This window comes from Mandrillus leucophaeus, unplaced genomic scaffold (genome assembly GCF_000951045.1).
Source record: "Mandrillus leucophaeus isolate KB7577 unplaced genomic scaffold, Mleu.le_1.0 Scaffold3, whole genome shotgun sequence".
Classification (NCBI taxonomy): Eukaryota; Metazoa; Chordata; class Mammalia; order Primates; family Cercopithecidae; genus Mandrillus; species Mandrillus leucophaeus.
The window spans coordinates 5,095,879-5,107,558 of NW_012103142.1; positions in this window are offsets into that span (position 1 = coordinate 5,095,879).

Genomic DNA, 11,680 nt, shown 5'->3' on the forward strand with positions numbered 1-11,680 from the left:
GCCACTGCACTCCAGCCTGAATGACAGAGTGAGACTCTGTCTCAAAACAAATAAACAAACAAACAAACAAAAAACCCTAGATGACGGGTTGATGGGTGTAGCAAACTACCATGGCACATGTATACCTATGTAACAAACCTGTAAGTTCTGCACATATATCCCAGAACTTAAAGTATAATTTTTAAAAAAAAAGGAAAAGAAACTTGAAGCTGGAGGGCACCGTGCAGCTGGGCACCAGAGACTGGGCAGCAGGGGAGGTGCAGAGGCAGAGGAAAGAGAATCTCTGCAGACATTTGGGAGCCAGGAGTAGAGGTCTGCTGCTAAGAAGGTGCCCACTGCAGATCTAGAAGGAAAGAAGTGGGGAAACTTTTGAGCCCTTGGAAGCAGTATTCTTAAGACTGGCCAGGACCAAAAGGGATAGAAGCTTCTTTGAGGTTAGAGGTGAGCTCAAACTGGAACACACAAGGTGAGTCACAGGGGGCCAGTCACCTACATCAGCCATTCTAGTAACTAATGTGAATTGAGTACTTCATACCTGTCAGGTCATGTGGGCTAAGTGCTTTAGGGGCACAAGCACATTTAAATATTTTAACAACTCTGTGGGGCAGATACTATCATTATCCCTAATTCACAGGTGACAAAACTGAGGCTCAGAAATATTAAGTCACTTGCCCAACACATCACGCCCAGCATCTGACCCCTTGTCATCTGACTCCACGGTCTGTGCCTTAATGCCTCCCCACTGTCAATTTGAAGGGGGAAAGGCCGCACCAGGAAAAGGAATAGCAGTTCTGGGGAGCTGATAAAACCCTGGCCTCTGAGAAACCCTAACATTTGACACTACTAGTTTGAGGGTATTGGGGGAATGTGGACTGGGAATCCAGAAAGATGGGGGTGATGTCTTCTGTGAGTGTCATCACGCTGTCCTTCCAGGCCAGCCCATCTATGGGACCTGCCTAGCCCAAAGTCACCAAGACCCCCAAAGCTTACCTCTTCTGAGCTCAGGATCTCCTCTGCTCTCCCCACCCCCTTCAGGTCCTGCTCTGGGTCCTTCAAGATCTCCTTTCCTCTCCTTCTCCATCTTCTATCCAGCCCATAATTGGGTGGTCTAGTGCCAAGAGGATCAGACCCCAGGGCAGAGGTCCAGGGGCTCGGGACACTGCTGTTTCCTTGGAAAAGAAGTTGGGGAGGAGAGGACTGTCTATAGCCAGTGTCCCCAATGAACCTCATGTATTACAGCCTAAAAGAATACTTCTGAATTGGGAAGGGGAATAAAAGAGAAGTCAATAACTTGGAAAGGATTTTGTGATTGATCATCTCATTCCCCAGCCCCAAACTAACATCAGCTAAACACACGCACAACCCCTCACCAGTATCTAAGCCCGTCCTATATGAGCTCCAGCCCAGGGCCTTCGTCCAGCCTCCATCCCAGAGCTCGTTCTTGGCCCAGGCCAAGCCAAGCTTCCACAATCTCCTGGGACCTCAGTGACTTTCCCAGTGGATTTTAATGACCTGACAAAAGTAATAGCAATATTTATAAGGGAACAAACACAGATACCATAAATAAATACATTACTGACTCATTGAATTAATTAGTGCTTAATTACTTGAAATTACTGTCAGTTACTACCAATTACTTGAACAACAAATGCATTCTTTCTCTATTACGAATGGCAAGTTCCAGAGTGAAACCCAGAGACCTTGAACTGTAGGAAGAGACCTCAGGCCACATTAGCTGTCACCTGGCCCCTCCCCACTACTGCCTCCCTCTTTTGGTCACTGATTCTCTCCTTGAGCATACATTTATCGAGCATTTATGATATACCAGACATTGTTCTAGGCACTGGGGATGCATTAATGAACAAAACAGACAAAAACCCCAGCTTTGTGGAGCTTACAATCCAGTGAGTAAGGAGAAAAATTATGGATATTTTAAGAAGGTATTAAGTGGTATACAGAAAAACAAGCAGGAGCTGGGCATGGTGGCTCACGCCTGTAATCCCAGCTACTCCAGAGGCTGAGGTGGGAGGATCTCTTGAGCCAAGAATTAGAGACCAGCCTGTACAACATAGCAAGATCCCATCTCAAAAAAAGAGAGAAAATAAGGAAGAGGGATGGAGTACTGGGGGTGGTGTTTAAATAATGTGGTCACTATTCAGATGATGACCTGAATGAACATCCTCCCTTTGCCCCTCCAGACCCACTCTCTACCCTTCTTCACCCAGGTCTGTGCCCTGGGAGGCTGGCCTGCACGGCCTGCATCACCCGGCTCCCTGCCCTCTGGCTTCCATGAATTCAGCCAGTGGGGAGTCCCCGAGAAGCCCAGAAGCAAAGGGTTGGATGCTTCCCTTGACCAAGGATCTCAGCCTCTATCTGGTCATCCTTTCCAGAGAGCCCTTTTTATTTTGGGATTCTCTAACAGCTGCCTCCCACAACCTCCGCATCCTGTCTGGCCTTGTGACAGCTGCACCCACCCTTCTCCCCGCTCCCCAGTCAATTGCCTGGGGGTCCTGCACTATCCCTGTGGGTTCCAAACCCCCCACCCACACCTGTGTAGACTCTCCTCACAGGATGTGAATGTGAGTGGCCTTCTGCTTTCTGCTGGGACCTGGCAGACAGAGATGGCTTCTTTGGTGAGGTGACTCTGGAGTGGAGGTCTGAAGCAGGGGAGGCATAAGCATGTGGCTATCTGTGAGGAAGGTGTCCCAACCACAGGAACAGCAAGTGCCAAAGCCAGAGGCCAGACTGCTTGGCATCTTTGTGGCTAGAGCAGAGCGTGAGGGAAGAGCCATGCAGGCAAAGCCAGAGAGCAGGCAGGGGCGCGTGGGGGACCTGGCCAGAGAGCAGGCAGGGGTCACATCAGGGGTCTGGCCAGAGAGCGATCAGGGGGACATGGGGGTCTGACCAGAGTCGGGCAGGGGGACATGGGAACCTGGCCAGAGAGCAGGCAGGGGTGTGTGGGGGGCCTTGTCAAGGAGCAGGGGGTGGCCTGGGAGACATTGCAAGGACTCAGGCTTTCCTCTGAGAAAATGCCCTTGTGGCATTTCAAATGGCCAAGTGACTTGGTCAACACACACTGAAAAGGGCCACTCTGGTGGCTGTGTTGAGAACGGACTATCATGGGAGAGACACCTGGGGACTGCAGTCATCTGGCAGTGGATTGGACCAGGGGGTGGGAGTCGTGGAGCTAGTGAGATACATAGGTTGAGGTGGAGCCAAAGGATTCACTAGTGCATTGGAGTGAAAGAAAGGAGCTGTGGCCCCCGAGCAGTGACTCACGCCTGTAATCTCAGCACTTTGGGAGACTGAGGTGGGCAGATCACCTGAGGTCGGGAGTTCAAGACCAGCCTGGCCAACATGGCGAAATCCCTTCTCTACAAAAGTTAGCCAGGCATGTTAGTGTATGTGTGTAATCCCAGTTACAAGGGAAGCTGAGGCAGGAGAATCGCTCGAACCCAGGAGGTGGAGGTTGCAGTGAGCTGAGATCACATCACTACACTCCAGCCTGGGTGATAGAGTGAGACTCTTATCTCAAAAAAAAAAAAGAAAAGAAAAAGAAAGAAAGAAAAAGAAAGAAAGGAGCTGTGGGCAACACCAAGGGTTTCGTCCTGAGCCACTGGAAGGCTTTACTGAGATGGAGAAGACTATGGGAGAGGCAGGTTTCACGGAAGATCCAGAGTTCAAGTCTGAACATGTCAACCAGAGGCACAGCCTAGACTGTGGCGGTGCATCCTAGGCATCGGGAGGTCAGCCCACCACCTGGCCCCGAATGCATGCAGCTCCCAAGTCTCCCCAGCTGGGCAAAGGCACTCCGCCTTCCCCTCCCGTCCTCCCCTGCCCCCTTCCCTGTTAGAAGTTCTCCCTTCACTCTAACTGAAATTCCCTGTCTCCCTGGACCGGCCTCTTCTGCTCCCCCATTGAATGACCAAGTGCCCAGATACAGCTACGTTTAGGAACAGGGAAGGAGAAGAAAATAAGGGACCCAGGAGAAGATTCCCGCCCGGGTAGAGTGGGAGACAGTGGGGCTGTTTTCCTCTCCTGGCAACTTAAGAAGCTTGTACCAAAAAATAAATGTGGAGTGAGAGTAACCCCAATCTCACTTGGGTCAGAGTAATCAAAATGTAATTGGGTTTGTGAATAACTAATGTTTACCCTGATGTTGTCCTAATAGGACGATGAGACCTATAGATGTGACTCTGCCATCTCTGCTCCATGAGACACATGGGTTTTCACAGAAACTGGGTCAGGCAGCAGGAGATGGGGAGAGAAGTCACCGTCCTGAGCTAGGTGACCAGGACAGCGGGAGGCTCAGGAGAGTCTCTGGGCAGAGGCAAGGAGGCCGCCATTCAGGGAACTGAGTGTCTAGAGAGCAGTTTTGCCCTGGAATAATGATAACTATGATCATCATTGTATGTGCCACTTATTAAACACCCACTATGTACCATATACTTAACACGTATCCCTACAGTAACCTGGTGAGGTGAATTTCACTATCCCCACCTTACAGATAAGACTACTGAGGCACTGGCTCCGGGCATCTCATCTAGTTGGTGGCACAGAGGAGTCCAAGATCAGGTTGTCTATAGTCCAGCTCTTCTCACGACCCTAGTCTGCCTCCACAGAACCAGGGATGCCAGACAAGGAGGACACTGCCTTCAGGACCCTGCTGCAGAGGTCTCCTGTGGTGCAGAAGTTGGGAGTGGAGGCCGAAACAGCTGTGAAAATTCTGATTTGTTTGTTTCTCTGAGCCAAGCTAAAGTGGATAATGAAGCCAGGCTGGCAATTACCTTCCTGTGGGTGATAATGGTGGTAGTGGTGACACTGACTGCAGCAGGATGATGGTGATGTCACCAGCGACACCACTGGTCTTATTGATGGCGGCAGTGCCCAGGGTGGTGTGGGGGTAACAGCATGAGTGGGTGTGGGGATGCTGTTATTGATCCTGCTAGGGCCAGGTTAGCTTGGAGGGGAGAGTGATGTCCATCACTACAGTGGTGGCAATGCTGCTAGAGACCTCCTAGGTAGTTGGACTCAGGCTGGCATTGCTGCTGGGACCTTCCCTCACCCCCACCAGGAGGGCCCTTCTGCCTCCTCCCTACCCTCAGTGAAGAGGGCAGGGCTCAGAGCCTCCCGCAGAACTGGCTTTATTGCGTTCCCTGTTCTGGACAGTGTAAGCGATGGCCCTGCCTCTCAAGAGGGACAAATGTGATAAATAACCAGGGAGGACAAGCGGGAGGAGGCAGTCCAGCCACCAGAAGTCATAAGTCTCTGTCCAGCCGTGTGGCAGGCTCATTACGGAAAGCTTCAGGGCCATCCCGGGCTGCAGGGCATGGGGCTCGGGAGAGCCCCCCGATGCGGGGCTCCTGATGAATCTGCAGCTTAGGGCTTGTGGAATCACCAGCCTCAATCTCTCAGCCCCTTCCACACACCAGACCAGTCATGCCCAACTCACCCTGCAGCTGCGTCCCCTCTTCCACTCCCCTCCCTCCATCCTGGGAAATCCAGGGAGGCATCTGACAAAGGCTTTCCTGGTGTTCTTGGAAGTAGGATGGACAAATATGAGCTGGAGAGCAGTCCAGTTAGATGCACTGGACTGCAACAGACCCACAGAGGCCTGGGTTCACATCCCATCTCTAGCAATTACAGGACATGTGGTGTTGGCAGTTGTCTTAACCTCTCCTCATGTGCAAAGTGACGACAGCACAAACTCTGCTTCGTTCAGTTCAAAATGTGAGATGATATAAGTAAGCTACTGATCAATAATTAACATTTGTGTGCCTTCTGTGAGCCTGGATGGGTCAATACATAAATTATTTTTTATCTTTACATAAATTATCTCATTTAATTCACATAGATCCTGTCCTAAGGAAACTAGCGCAAAGATGCTATTTGCCTAATGACACACAGCTAACAAGTGACAGAAAGTGTATTTGAACTCAGGTAATCTGACATCAGACTCTCTATCACTAGATTGTTTACCTGGTATACCTAGAAACATAACAGTGCATATTTATTGAGCAGTTACTAGATTAAGCCAGACTTCTGCAGTCCTCCCAACTGCAAGCTATATTTGACATTTGCATAAAATATTACATTTTTATAGGCTTTCTAATTTAACCCCAGAAAACCTTGTAAAATGGGTATTATTATCTATTATCCAGAATCCCCTAACAGATGCTTAAAAAGGCGAAGTGATTTATCCAAGATCACACATCTAGAAGTGGTGAGGCCAGGGCCTGAGCTCAGCATTTCTGACAACTAACCTCAAAGTCTTTCATGACACTGTGATGCCCTCCCCTGCCATCTCGCCCCACCAACTTACTGGGTTTGCCCTGTTACCCTCAACATGTTGTTCCTGGATTCTTGCATCTTGCATACAGCCTCATCACTCTTCAAGAAAAACATGGCATCCTGATTATGAACAATGACCACCGGAATCACCAGCTCCTCCGTGATTCAGCTTCTCACTAAAGCAATGCTCACTCTCCAGCTGCCTCCTGCCATCAAATACACTCATTTGCAAAAATAATTGGCTGAGGTTAAGAGTAGAGTCAGTGCATATCCAGAATGTAAAAAAGAAACTCCTACAAATCAATAAGAAAAAGGCAGACAATCCGATAGAAAAATGAGCAAAAGATTTAAACAGACACTTCACAAAAGAGGCTATCCAAATGGCCAGTAAGCACATGGAAAAGGCCCTACATCATTAGTCATCAGGGAAATACAAATCCAGTGAGATATCACTTCTATCACTTCATGCTATAGAAGGGATAACATTTAAAAGACTAACAATACCAAATGTTGGTAAGATTCGTGTATTGCTGGTGGGAATATAAAATGGTGCAACTACTTTCCAAAACTCTGGCAAAGCTGCAAAATGGATACATCATGACCCAGAGTTTCCACTCCTAGGTACAGACTCAACATAGGAGTACCTACGTGCACCACATTATAAATAACAAAATGGTCATAGCAGCATGACTCATAATAGCCCTAAACTGGAAGAAACACTCATCACCAGTAGAATGGATAAATAAATTGTGCATATTCATATAATAGAATATTATGCACCCACGAGAGTAAGCATCTATGATAGCATACAATGAATTTCACATATAATGTTGAAAAAAAGGCAAATACAAAAGAATACATTCCGTGTGATTTCATTTATGCAAAGTTCAAAAATGGGAGAAGTTAGTCTGTGGTGTTGGAAGTCACACGAGGGTTACTCCCGGCAAGGGGAGGTGACAGAAAGGAGAAATGAGGGCACTTTCAAGGGGGCAGGGTAGTATTGTTCCGTTTCTTGATCTGGGTGATGAATAGATGGTGGGTCACTTTGTGAAAAGTCATCAAGCTGTACAGTTATGATGTGGGGACTTTTCCAAATACATTCTTCGGCAAAAAGTTGAGAAAAAAAGTTTGGTGTTGGTGACTGGAAAACAGAATCCACCCTTGACAGGGTTGCCAGACTGACAAAAAGGAAACCATGTCAGATGTGATGTGTCTTGTCTTCACTGAGAAATGTGACAAGGACTCTTGTGATGTCCTTGAGAACAAATGGACAAGCATGCCTGGGAGACTGTGTAATTAGGTGGATTGAACCACTGTCTCCAAAGGGTACTGACTAAGGAATCTGTGTCCACCTGGAGGGAAACTCCTAGTGCCTCCAGGCTCTGTCCTCAGCCTGGGCAGTCGAACACTGTTATCAGGGACTGCAATGAAGACATAACAGGCAGGCTTATCACCTTCGTGCATGACACAGAGCCAGGAAGGAGAGCGAGGACAGGGCACGCAGAAACAAGATCCAAAATGATTTTGGCAGAATGGTCAAATGGAGCAAATCAAGTAAGATGAAATTGAGTTGAGGCTCTGTGGAAGGCTCTGGGATTGGAGCTAAAAGCTAAGTTCGTGGGAACAGGATGGGGGCAGAGGGAGTCATGGGGTTATAGCTGCAGCTAGGCAAGTGGAAGGTGTAAGCTCCCCAAGGGCAGGGACTCTCCTGTTTGTCTCTGCATCCCGGGGCCTACCTCGGGGCCTGGCGCAAACGAAACACTCTGAAATTGTTGCCAGGTTAATCCATGAATGAAGGATGGGCAGTGCCTAACTGTGACACCTTGGTCCCAAGGCCATTTGAGGGAATCAATGGATGCGTGGAGTTGAATATCCTGCTCTGGCAGATGCAATCAGCAAGCTGTCACTCAGTTCCGGGCCCTTCTAAAGGAATGTAGACAAACTACCACCCACACCAGGTCAGACCAGAAGCAGGGAGCTATTTCTGAGGAATCACAGAAGGCACTGATCATATTTACCCAGCAAAAGAGAAGCCTGGGGATAGGGGCAGGGGTGAGGAGGATCAGCATCAAAAACCTGCAGGGTGGCCCCATCCTCCACGGTCTCACAGTCCATGGACAGAGCTGGATTTGCCATGTAGCTAACGTAGCTTGTGCTTCAGGGCCACTCACTTACATAGGCCCCTTCCAAGATCCTCAGAAGGGCTTTAGCAAACATGTGCATGTGGTCATATGGCTTTATACAATTTGCAAATGTAGAAACTTGAACCACAATCAGCTAAGATCCCTATCTCTTTTCCACGCTAACTTTCTCCTCATCACACTTTCCCCTGTGTTGGGTGGTACTGGAGTGGCCATGGGCATTTATGGGATCCAGCTCAGGGGCATTTGAGTAAGAGATCCATTTAGGTTGGGTTTAGTGGATATGTTTATTTGATCTGCAGTCACTTCCATGTTAGCTAAGGAATACTCCTGACACCCACTGTGCTGACTGACTCACTGGGCAACAGGACACAGAGGCAGAGGTCAGATCTCCATATGATTGTGCCATGCCTGGCACCAGAAGTATGTGTCCAGCAAAGAAGAAATAGTTTCAAATGTGCGGGGCTGGAAAACCAAAGCAAATCAAAACAAAACCCTGCAGGGTGGTCCTGTGTGAGGTGTTACTCATACTCCATGGCGCTAAGGTTCGGAACAGGGACCAAGGGCAGAGTTTTGGGCTTCATACAAGGATACTTTCTTTTTTTGTTTGTTTTGTTTTTGTTTTTGTTTTGAGATGGAGTTTCGCTCTGTCGCCAGGCTGGAGTGCAGTGGTGTGATCTCGGCTCACTGCAACCTCCGCCTCCTGAGTTCAACTGATCCTCCTGCCACAGCCTCCCAAGGAGCTGCATACAAGGAGACTTTCTAATAGAGCTATGCAAAGAAGGACAGGCATCCTTCGTGTTTGTCTGTGTCTTCTAAGTATCCAGCACTATCTTGCATTACTTTTCAGCATGGATGGAGTGAGCTCCCGTCACCAGAAGGGGTTTCCGCATAGGATGAAACACCCACCAGGGGTATAGGAGAGCACGCTTGCCTTTGCTGACTTCAAGAGTCTAAAGTTCTAACCAGTTCATTCAGGAGGCGAATCCCCAGTTGGTGCTATTAAAGACCAGCCATCTAATCTATTATCTAGTGCCTCTACTTCATGGAGCATCCCAAAGCAAGATTTTTAAGGATTTAAAAAAATTTTTTGAATTGTGATAAAATACATGTAACATATAATTTTTTATTTTTTATTTTTTGAGACAGGCTCTGGCTCTGTCACCCAGGTTGGAGTACAGTGGCGTGATCTCGGCTCACTGCAACCTCTGGCTCCTGAGCTCAAGCAATCTTCCCACCTCAGTCTGCCTAGTAGCAGAGATTATAGGCGTGCCACCATGCCTAGCCAATTTTTGTATTTTTTGTAGAGACAGGGTTTTGCCCTGTTGCCTAGGCTGGTCTTGAACTCCTGGACTCAAGCAATCCACTTGCCTCAGCCTCCCAAAGTGTTGGGATTACATGCATGAGGCACCATGCCTGTCCCATCTTAACCATTTTTATGTGTACAACTCAGTAAAGTATACGCATATTGCTGAGCAACGACTTTCCAGAACTTTTTCATTTTGTAAAATAGAAACTCTGTACCCATTAAAAAACAACTCAGCCTTCCCCTCTCCCTACAGCTCCTGGCAACCACCATTCTGCTTTCTGTTTCTGTGAGTTTGACCACTGTTGATGGCTCAATAAGTTAAATCATACAGTATTTGTCTTTTTGTGACTGTTTAGGGTTTGGTTTCTGCATTTTAAAAAATGAAGTATAATTTACATACAATAAAGTGCATAAATCCTAAGTGTAAAGCTCAGTGACTTTTTAACCTATGCATACAAGTGTGTTACCACAACCCAGATCAAGATATGGTCCTTCCAGTGCCCCAGAAGGCTCCTGTGTCCCTTGTCCCACCACTCCCCTCACCTGAAGGTTACCCACATTACTGGCTTCTGCCAAAATTATTTCTAGCAGAACACAGTAGCTGAGCTTGGATTCAAAAGTCCTGGTTTCTTTTCCCCTTATTTTATTTTATTTGTGTCATCAAAGCTCACTGCAGCCTCAACCTCTGGGGCTAACGCAATCCTCCCACCTCAGCCTCAGGAATAGCTAGAACTACAGACACGCACCAACACGCCCGGCTAATTTTTGTACTTTTTTTTTTTAGAGAGATAAGATCTCACTATGTTTCCCAGGCTCATCTCAAAGTCCTGGTCTCCAATAATCCCCCCACCTTGGCCTCCCAAAATGTTCGGAATCCAGGCATGAGCCACTATGCCCGGCCTCTTCCCTTGTTAACAGTGCCGCTTTAGACAAGTTAGTCTGAGCCACGGTTTCCTCTGCTGTGAAATGGGGATGCTAATGTCTACAACACAGGAGCTGCTTCAGAGAGGAATCCAAGACAAAGCTTATAAGAAAGAACCCAGAAGAGATTCAGAACACGTTGGTCAAAATATGAATGTCCTACCCTCACAGTGGCACCATGGTGGGGTGTTGAGGGAAGGACACTGTACAATGGGTGTAAAGAGAGGGGTCCTAGGCTATAGATGACTTCAAGAATGAAGGTCCATGGCAGGAGCTTTGGGAGTATCCCACTATGTGGAAAACCTGGTCAAACTAGCTGAGCTACTGGTCACAGACCTGGGTCCACAAACCCATAAATAGCCTCATGTGCAACCTGCCGATCAGCCACTAGCTCTAAGTCCCATGAGCACTGAGACTGCGACTCTATTGCTCACCCTTGTACCCTGTGGTTCAGTGTTCTCCAAAGTGAGCAAGCACCAGAAGCACCTGGAGGGGCGGCTAAGAATAAAACAGAGCTCGTAGGGTCCCACACCCAGGGTGTCTGATTCAGGATTTCTGAGATAGGACTTGAAATTTTTCATTTTCCACAGGATGCGGATACTGCTGGTCCAGAGGCCACGCTTGGAGAACCACTGGTGTAGTGCAACCTGCTGATACCAGGCCTGGAGCCCCTGCACCCACGCGGTGCACCCACCCCTCAGCTACTGTGGATATTGGCTGCTAATGGCTCCCAGCTGCCCCTTTGCTGGGGTCTCACCATCTGCTGATGGGAAGCACCTTGCCCTGGAGGTTACCCACCCTCAATGGCACACAGGTAATGACCAACCGAGGAGAGTGCGAAGGGCTGGCCCTCTTCTTAAACGGGGAGAAAACTTTACAGTGTGGCGTACGCTCCAGAGCCCTCTGTGGATCAAGCTGAGGCTAGACTGTAGCTGAGAGCACATCCTTGCTCAGCCTCCTCCTCTGCCAGGGATTCCTGAGAAGTGAGCACTCCCTGAGGAAGTAAAGGTGTCTGAAT